Below are 10,070 nucleotides of genomic sequence, written 5' to 3'. Positions count from 1 at the left end.
AAAAAAAAAAAAAAGTTAGGAATTCAGCATGGTGGCGTTTTGTGCAGGTGAAGAAATGGGACTTCCCTTCGCGCATCTGCTTCGAAACACACGGTGGTGTGTATAGTGCTTTAGACCGGAGGATTATCATCCCAGCGATATGATGGAGTCAAACATTGTTATACTCATGTGAAGCCGGCTACACACTGGCTACGTGACTTGAGCGTGGCGTTTTCTATGTCTTTATACACACCAGAAGCGTGTCTGATGCGGCGCTGCTGCTACTAGGTGACGTACAGGGAGGGCTATATTTAAACATAGCAAAGACCACGCATGCATGGTCTCAATGAGCTCCCTAGTTCAGTAGTCAGGACACTGATCAGGACATTATAAGTCAATGGGCTGACTCCCTTATCAGTGCCCTGACTAATGTCATTTATTAATATGTATTCGTGTCAAAATGACAAACAGCTTTTTTGCCTTGAAACGCTTCAAACACGCTTGCGTGCCGTGAAAAATGCGCTTCGGTTCTATTTCTAGCATGTGCTTTCGGCGTGGCTCGAGCCGCGCCTGTCACGCAGCCAGTGTGTAGCTCGCCTAAAGGATTATAAACATCCACACGCGATGCTTCTTTGCCGTCGTGTTTACATTGATGAATACAAAGTGTACATTAACACAACTGAATACAGTCTCACACTTTTTCGAAAAAAAGTTCTGAATTATGTGCTGGTAATGTAAATATTTTATTCATGCCATGTATGTAGCCTACATTCAAGTTCACTCAAATATCAAACGTCATACGCATCCACACACTATCGGTGAATCGGCACGAAATAAACCCATAACAGAATTAATGAATAAAGGATAAACACAATAACACTGTCTGTGGTTCAGCCGCCAGCGGAAGATATATATATATATGGATTCCGATACTGGTCCGTTTCGCGGGTGCGTTCCGGAAGCCGATCCGCCGCAGATCCTTTTGCTGTGTGGGATGTGACGGTCCCGGATCCGTCAGAGATGCAGCTCGGAGAAAACGTGAACTGTGCACCGTGAGTCTTGTTTTTAAAACATTTGCTAAGTACCAAATCAGTCGACGTGATGAGAAACCGCTGACGTTATATCACATAACGTTTAGTGTGGACGGATATTAACGAGTGTGACTTTTCCTGATGGTCAAAGCCTATTAGTTTCTGTTATTTGGTAACGTTAGTATACTAGATGACAATAACCAGCTTTCCTATTGCCTGAGACATGATAATAATCAGTACAGTATTGTAATCTGAGCAGTGTTCATATCGTTAGATAGCTTATATATAAGCTAACACTGGTCTCTCACGGAGACACCTGCCGCTGTTCTCCACAGTTTCTCCTCACACAACAACTCAATTTATATCCTCTAATCGTTGTTCTGTCTAATCCTGGTCTGTCCCTAATTGTGTGTCATAATTGTATGGCTGTTGTCTGCCATATGAGTATTAATAAACATTTATAATGTCCTCAGCGTCCGACCTGTCATTGCGATTCATTGTTTTCCTATTGCTGAGATTCTCCGCACTCCCTCTCGTTATGTCACGTCCGGTTTTGGCATTTTTAGATGCGGAAGTAAAATTTTCTCACAAAAACGACTCCAAAAGCCTTAATAGCGTATTATAAAGTATATTTAAAAAAAAATCTAGTTCCTACATTATTTTTCTAAACATTGACTCACTAGAGTCTCTAACCTGCAATATGCCCTTTAAGCAGACAGTCTACTAATACTCAAAAGAGAGTTAGTTGACTTATAGTTAGTAGAATTTCTAAAGTGGACCATCGAAATAAAGTGTTACCAAAATATGTATTTTGAAAATCATGGGCTCCAATGTTGTTTGGATTCCCTCGTTCTTCAAAATATCTTAATTTGTGTTCTTCAAAATAAAGAAATGCATTTGCGTAATTTCAAACATTTGGGGAAAAAAAAACGAAAAATTCAATCATCATGCCATTTTAATCATGCCAGCTCATCTGACGCTCATCTGTAAATGCAATAAATTGAACTGTTCTATATGTAGCCTCATTCCTGAGTAGATAAAACCATTCAACTGTGTAGTAAAAGCTCTCAAGCCATATTGCACTTAGAAATGTAGTTCACCTTCCAGTTCCACTTCCTACCAACACTTGAATGAAATCATGCTTGCATCATACACCTTGCATCCCTCCATGCATTGATACATCAAAGTGAAACTGTACTTCTGTCCAGTAAACAACAACATATCTTTTGTATTTACAAATGAACAAGTTTCAGCATAAAATGACAGTATTTTGTTAAAGTTCGTCATTTTGATGTGCTCTTTGTAATTTTTAGTGTGGTAATTTTAGTGTCATTCATGGGGCCAGTTGCATGAACATAGTCATAATGTTAAACTATTATCGAACGACTAGTCTTTTGCAACCGGCCCCCGAACTAATATGTAGGCAAATAACAGGTAGTTAGCATAATTGTATAGTGATCATCTGGTCTGCATCTGTATATATGTTTTAGAACATCTGGATGGATTTATAGAAGTTCATCCCTGATAGCATGTTAAGTTAACTAGTCAAAGACACAATTTTATTGCATCTTGCATCGCATTTAGCGATGACATATATATTCTAGTCTTACGTTGAGGATATTTAGTCATGAAGCAGAGACGATGGTCCTTCTATAGGGTGTGAACCCGGAGACTAGCTCAGATCTTTAACCTCTAAGGTTAGGTGAGGTATGCAAGTGGTATGTCCTTATATCATCGGTGTGAGTTTTAATGACTGTGAGGTTGCGGTCAAAATGCTGGATTCCTTTGTGTTCTCGTAACGGCACGTTGCCGTAGTCCGTGTCACCATTTCATTCATCACATCAAGTTGAGGCAAGTTTGCGCCCGTGCCATAACTGACCAGTGCACCCGCCCTTTGCATCTGACCTGGTCAGCGGTTCATAACTCCAATGCCATGACAATCTTTTTCCTCAGAAGTGCTGCGAATATTGGAATTGCCTTATATGGGAATCACTGGAATGGTGTGAATGACCCTGTTTCTGTGACCTCTTGTTTTTTTTCTAGTTGTAATTCTTTCCAAAAAACACTGATGTAGAGAGGACTTGACTGTTAAGATCATTTATTTTAGATGATATGTAAAGCATTTCAAGTATAAATAAAAACAATATGAAAACAACAAAATTGTTTGTGATCCTCCAGCGTAAGCTATTTTCTCCAATCAAGAACATCCCTCCTGGAAAAATAAAACATCTTAAACCGGCCTAAGCTGGTTTGTGGGTCTTAGTTGGTCTGGTAAGCTGGTTTTAGAGGAGTCTTGAGTACTTTCCAGGTTTGGTCAGACTCAGAGATTTCTCTTTATATTGTGCAAACTCTATTGCAACTCGTTCAAGCTGTTTTTTTAATAACACATTTTTTTGTATATCATTTTTGATCTGCAGAGGGTTTTTTTCTGGGTGTTGGGCCAAATTAGTTAACATTAGTTAAAGGGTTAGTTCACCCAAAAATGAAAATAGTGTAATTTATTACTCACCCTCATGTCGTTCCACACCCATAAGACCTTCGTTCAAGATGAACAAAGATATTCGTTCGCAAATGAAGATATTTTATATTCGGAACGCAAATGAAGATATTTTTGTTGAAATCTGAAGGCTCAGTGAGGCCTCCATAGAGAGCAATGACATTTCCTTTCCCAGGATCCATTAATGTACTAAAAACATATTTAAAGGTGGGGTAGGTAAGAATGATCTAAAAGACTTTTGTCCAAATTTGTTTAAACTGTCTTTATATGTCAATACATAATTAAAATTGAAGTACTCTGAAAAAGAGAGTATAAAAATCGAGTGACTCTAGACTTTTTAATCTGAAATAAACACCGCTCATTATTTTAATTCGGGCCGAATCAAGTGATTGGCTTGGGCGCCTGTCACTCTCTCTCGCTACCATGGCTACCACCGCTTTTGCTCCTGGATCTGCCCACATGCGGGCACCGCAGTGTTGCCAAGTCGGGCTACTTCAAACACTGTTGCCGCGGGCTGTTTTTCATGTCCGCGGGTTGAAGCGACTCCAATTATGTGATGTTTTGCCCCGGGATTTGCAAATTTTAAATCTGCCAAAAAGACACATATTTTACCCCCCAAACGCGATTTTTACCGGAGAAACAAGATTGGGCTTGTTTTGGGCTAGTTTTGAGTAGCAATTGGGCGGATTTTGTTGTGAAAACCTGGCAACCCTGGCGCACCCGTTTGAGTTCAAGAGGCTGTATTTCTGCTGGACAGGTAATCTTTCATTTTGATTATAAATTTTTTTGGTTTATGTTTTCATGAAGCATGTCTCACTAGCACACGTAGCTGCCTAATATAGCTAACATAACATTACTTAGCATAAAGTTACAATGTTATACACCTAGCGAGCCATTAGTAGAGATGATAAATACTCAATATGCTTAGCTCAAGTTGATCGCTGTCGTGTTGAATTTTGCAAAATGTAACTTTGGATAACAAAATGCATGTGTAAAAGCTAGTACACCGCATCCAGGAACTTTTTTTAGAGCTAAATTAGCTTTAGCTACTACCCTCTGTCTAAACTCTTTTACCATGTTCACCAGGAACTTTACCTGCACGTTTATTTTGGCCCTTGGTTTGTTTTTATATACTCTACCAATGTTTTTATCTTGTATCTGTGTGTGTCGTAGACACTGTGTTGTGTGTGTATTTTGAACTTTACCTGTATCGTTATTCTAGCTTGAGAGTGAGAACTAAAAGACATCTTATTTGTTTATATTCATAATGATAAAGTTAGTTCCCCTTCGAGGGAACTCGAACTGCGTCGTCGAGTGACAACACTCTGGGAACGCCCACAGCGTTACGCATCTGAAGTATGAATGAAATCAAGCCAATCTGATTGGTGGTGCGTCGTGACGTAGTAGATGACGGCATACCCGGAAGATACAAAAAGGAAGCTGATGCACACACACATTAGCTTTTTTGCTCTTCAGCGAAGCGCTCTATGTGAAATTGTCTGTCTATTTGGTGTTGTTTTGTCAATATATATCCAAGTTCAAGATGGCTAGTGAGCAACAGTTCACAAGGTGTGTGCACCCGTGTCCGCGCTTCATTTCGGGCACGGACACACACCTTTTGTGTGTACAATGCCTGGGCGTGCAGCACGCTAAGGCGGCTCTCGAGGGAGCCGCCTGTAGCGAGTGTGAGAAGCTGCCGCTCAGGGTGTTGCGCTCACGGCTGGCTGTGTTCGGCGAGACCGGCCAAGCCCGCGAGCCCCAGGGTTCTGGGCCCGCTGTTGCTGAGGCACGGCGGCGCCGTAGATCATGGGGCTCGCAGCGGGACCTCGTGACGGGATATGGGACTGCTGAGGCACCTTCCCTATCCTCGTCCGAGGATTCCGATGTTCTCCCGCCCCGTGCGGAAGCCCGCGATGCGGCTTCTTCCCGCGGGGTGGAGAACCCGATGCTTCAGCTATCTGGCTCTGAGGAGTCGGATGTGCTGAGCGTCGAGGCGGGTACTGTGGAGCCTGAGCAATCGCTTCACGCACCCGCTCAAGAGGAGCTAGTGGAGGTTTTGTCTCGCGCCGTGGCCAAGTTAAACATCCATTGGCCACAGGAAGAACCGGAAATCCAGCCGCCCAGTAAGCTGGATGAACGGTTCTTCAGGCGCAAGCCTCAACCTCCACGCCGGGGTCTGCCTTTTTTCCCGGACCTACACAATGAGTTGTGTAGGTCTTGAGATAAACCCTATTCGGCCAGATTAACCAGCCCTCCAGTACTCGACTTCGGTAACGTGCTGGGGGCGGCCGAACAGGGTTACGGGACACTGCCTAGGGTAGAGGAGGCTCTCGCGAGCTACCTCTCTCCCGAGGCCGCTTCGTCCCTGAAGACCCCGGTATTGCCCGCCAAACCAGCGCGCGATACATCAGCGCTGGTTGGGAGGGCATATATGGCGGCTGGGCGGGCTGGTAGTTGCCTGCACACTATGGCGGTGTTGCAGGCCTACCAGGCCGACCTCCTCAGGGAGCTCGACGAGGGCGGGGGCCCGTCTCCGGACGATATCCTCGAGCTAAGGAAGGCCACCGATTTGTCTCTCCGCATTGCCAAGGAGACGGCCCGTTCCATCGGCCGCTCCATGGCAGGTATGGTGTGTGTGGAGAGGCATCTCTGGTTAAACCTGTCGGGGATGAAGGAGAGAGAGAAACACTTTTCGGCGGTGCGGTTAACACCGTCGTCGAGAGGTTCCAGGAGGTGAGAAAACAGGCGGCGGCCTTCCAGCAGTATCTCCCTCGTCGATCCAGCTCTTCGGGGAAGGCTGTCTCAAAGGGACAGCCTCGGCCGTCTGCTAGCTCCTCGCACCGGCAGGTGCAGAAAGAGAGCGTTGCTTCTCGCGCCCCTCCTGAGGGAGCCTGGCAAAAGAGGCAGCGCTCTCGTGGCAAGCCTTCAGAGCCTAAGGTCGATCTGAGGACCGTCCTTCAGGCGAAGAAGGCTGCCACTAAGCGGTCCTAGCTGCGGCTGGACCGCTCAGAGCTGCCCCCCCCGGGTTGGAACGACCGAGGTCGTCTTCCCCCCGGAGCTCTCGGGAGATCAGTGCTGTGTTCCCGCCGTCACAGACGCTTCGGGCCTCACTGATCTCCCGCACACGCGCGCTGTCTTCGCTGCCTCCAACAGGACTTGCGGCTGGACAGCAAACGTGTGCACCCACCGAAAATCGTTCCCGACTTCTCCCTGCCGGTCAGCCGCTTCAGGGGATCGGGAACGAGGCTCGGTTGACACCCGTGGCCAGCCTCGAGAGGCTGGTTCCCTTAGTAGATTATCTTGGCGCATGGACATGCCTTCCGAGTGTATCTACATGGGTCCTGCAGACTGTAGAGCTGGGTTACAGACTGCAGTTCGGTTCTCCTCCCCCGAAGTTCAACGGGGTGGTCCGGACTGTGGTCGGCCCAGAGCAGGTTCGGGTTATGGAACAAGAAGTACAGGCCCTGTTAGCCAAGGAAGCCATAGAGCGGGTTCCGTTGGCGAACAGGGACTCCGGGTTCTACAGCCGGTACTTCATAGTTCCCAAGAAGGATGGTGGGTTGCGTCCAATAATAGATCTCAGGCTTCTGAATCGGTCTCTGAGGAGATTCAGGTTCAGGATGCTCACTATTCCAGCCATCGTGAGTCAGATCCAGTCCGAGGACTGGTTCGTCACGATAGATCTAAAGGACGCATACTTCCATATTTCCATCCTTCCAACCCACAGGAGGTTCCTGAGGTTCGCTTTCGGGGGCGAAGCGTACCAATATCGGGTTCTTCCCTTCGGCCTGGCACTCTCCCCTCGCACCTTCACCAAGTGTATGGATGCAGCACTGGCTCCGCTGAGACTCCAGGGCATCCGTATACTAAATTACATCGACGACTGGCTCATATTGGCCAGATCGCGCGAGATGGCGGTTCGGCATCGAGATGTCGTTCTGGCCCACATAAGGTGCTTGGGGCTGAGACTCAACACGAAGAAAAGCGTGTTGACGCCCTCCCAGAGGACCACGTTCCTGGGAGTCGTATGGGATTCCACGTCGATGCGGGCACGTATGTCTCCCGCACGCGTGGAATCCATACTGGCGAACGTCTCCAGAGTGAAGTCAGGCCGCAGCCTCACTGTGAAGCAGTTCCAGAGACTGCTGGGGCTCATGGCAGCAGCGTCCAACGTGATACCTTTTGGCCTGCTGCATATGAGACCCCTACAGTGGTGGCTGAGGGCCAAGGGGTTTTCCCCGAGGGGAAATCCGTTTCGTATGATCAGGGTAACGCGCAGATGCCTTCGTTCCCTCGTCATATGGCGGAAACCTTGGTTCCTGTCCCAGGGGCCAGTGCTGGGAGCATCATGTTGCCGGAAGGCCGTTTCAACAGATGCCTCCCTCACTGGTTGGGGCGCGGTCATGGAAGGCCGCTTTGCGAGAGGTCTGTGGGAGACCCGGCATTCTTCATGGCACATCAACTGCCTGGAGATGCTGGCGGTCTACAAGGCTCTGAGGAGCTTTTACCCGGACCTCCGTGGCCACCATGTCCTGATACGCTCAGACAACACTTCGGTTGTCGCGTATCTCAATCACCAGGGGGGTTTGAGGTCGCGCCCTCTATGCAGACTGGCGCATCAAATCCTCCTGTGGTCCCAGGGGAAGTTATCGTCCCTCAGGGCGATTTACATTCCCGGGGACCAAAACCAGGGAGCAGACATCCTGTCGAGGCAGGGGCTGAGGCCCGGGGAGTGGCGACTCCACCCAGAGGTGGTGGAGGCCATGTGCGAGAGATTCGGCCCAGTGGAAGTGGACTTGTTCGCGTCTCGAGAGACGTCCCACTGTCCACTGTGGTTCTCTCTCAGGCATCCAGCCCCGTTGGGACTGGACGCCATGATGCAGACGTGGCCGAGGCTGCGTCTGTACGCATTTCCCCCGATCACTCTGCTCCCGGGAGTTCTGGAGCGGGTCCGCCGGGAGGGCATCAGCCTGCTCTTAGTAGCACCCCGGTGGCCCACTCGAGTATGGTTCTCGGACATCATAGCTCTGCTAGACGGCTCCCCGTGGCAGGTTCCTCTGAGGAGGGATCTGCTCTCTCAGGCAGGGGGCACAATATTTCACCCCCGGCCGGAGTTGTGGAGCCTCTGGGTCTGGCCCCTGAGGGGGCTCGGTACCTAGAGGCAGGCCTGTCAGCAGAGGTAGTCGAGACCTTACTCAGCTCCAGGGCTCCTTCTACCAGGAGACTGTACAGCCTCAAGTGGAATGTATTTTCCACTTGGTGTAGAGAGCGTGAGGTGGATCCAGTTAACTGCCCAGTGGCTTCAGTGCTGGAGTTCCTCCAAGATCGCTTCTCCGCTGGTCTTACCCCGTCCACCCTGAAGGTGTACGTGGCTGCCCTTGGGGCTTTCCACGCACCTCTAGGTGATGGACCTTTGGGGAAACACCACCTGGTTGTACAGTTCCTCCGTGGGGCTCGGAGGATGAGGCCGGTAGCTCGCTCCAGAGTCCCAACCTGGGACCTGGCGGTGGTTCTGGAAGGGCTGGCTGAGGCCCCCTTCGAGCCACTGGAGCTGGCTGAGCCTAAGAACCTGACCTTGAAGGTGGCCTTTCTACTCGCCATTACCTCTCTGAGGAGAGTGGGAGATCTCCAGGCTTTGGCGGTCACGCCAACCTGCCTGGAGTTTGCCCCTGGCAGAGTAAGGGCCATTCTTCACCCTAGACCGGGTTACATTCCCAAGGTTCCATCTCAGGGAGCCCGGTCTCTGGTTCTTCAGGCTTTCCATCCCCCTCCCCACCTGACGGCGGAAGAGGGGAGACTTCATTTGCTCTGCCCGGTCAGAGCTCTGGGTATTTATCTAGAGAAGTCTTCCCATTGGAGGAGGTCAGACCAGTTGTTGGTGTGCTTTGGCTCACCCAAGAAGGGGCTGCCTGCGTCAACTCAGACGATCAGTAACTGGATCGTCCAGGCTATAGCCACGGCTTATAGGGTGCGCAATTTGCCTTCACCCATGGCCGTGAGGGCCCATTCCACCAGGAGCATGGCTTCTTCAGTGGCCCTCCTTTCTGGCGTCTCGCTTCAAGAGGTATGCGAGGCGGCCGGGTGGGCCACCCCGCACACCTTCATACGTTTTTACAGTCTGCACCTCCCGGTGACGCCTGGTGCTCGAGTTCTTGCGTCCTGAGTGTGCCTGGGTCTCCAGCTTCACACTGGGACGTGGGGTGATTTCGGTGTGGCCTAGTGGGTATTAACGTTCCCAGAGTGTTGTCACTCGACGACGCAGTTCGAGTTCCCTCGAAGGGGAACGTCTCGGGTTATGACTATAACCCTTGTTCCCCGAGAAGGGAACGAGACACTGCGTCTCGTCGCCACACCTATCACGATTAGAGCGCTTGCTTCATCGCAAAAGGGCTAATGTGTGTGTGCATCAGCTTCCTTTTTGTATCTTCCGGGTATGCCGTCATCTACTACGTCACGACGCACCACCAATCAGATTGGCTTGATTTCATTCATACTTCAGATGCGTAACGCTGTGGGCGTTCCCAGAGTGTTGTCACTCGACGACGCAGTGTCTCGTTCCCTTC

The sequence above is a fragment of the Gobio gobio genome, assembly GCF_949357685.1.
Source record: "Gobio gobio genome assembly, chromosome: 7".
In the NCBI taxonomy this organism is placed as follows: domain Eukaryota; kingdom Metazoa; phylum Chordata; class Actinopteri; order Cypriniformes; family Gobionidae; genus Gobio; species Gobio gobio.
This window is presented reverse-complemented; position numbering follows the sequence as displayed.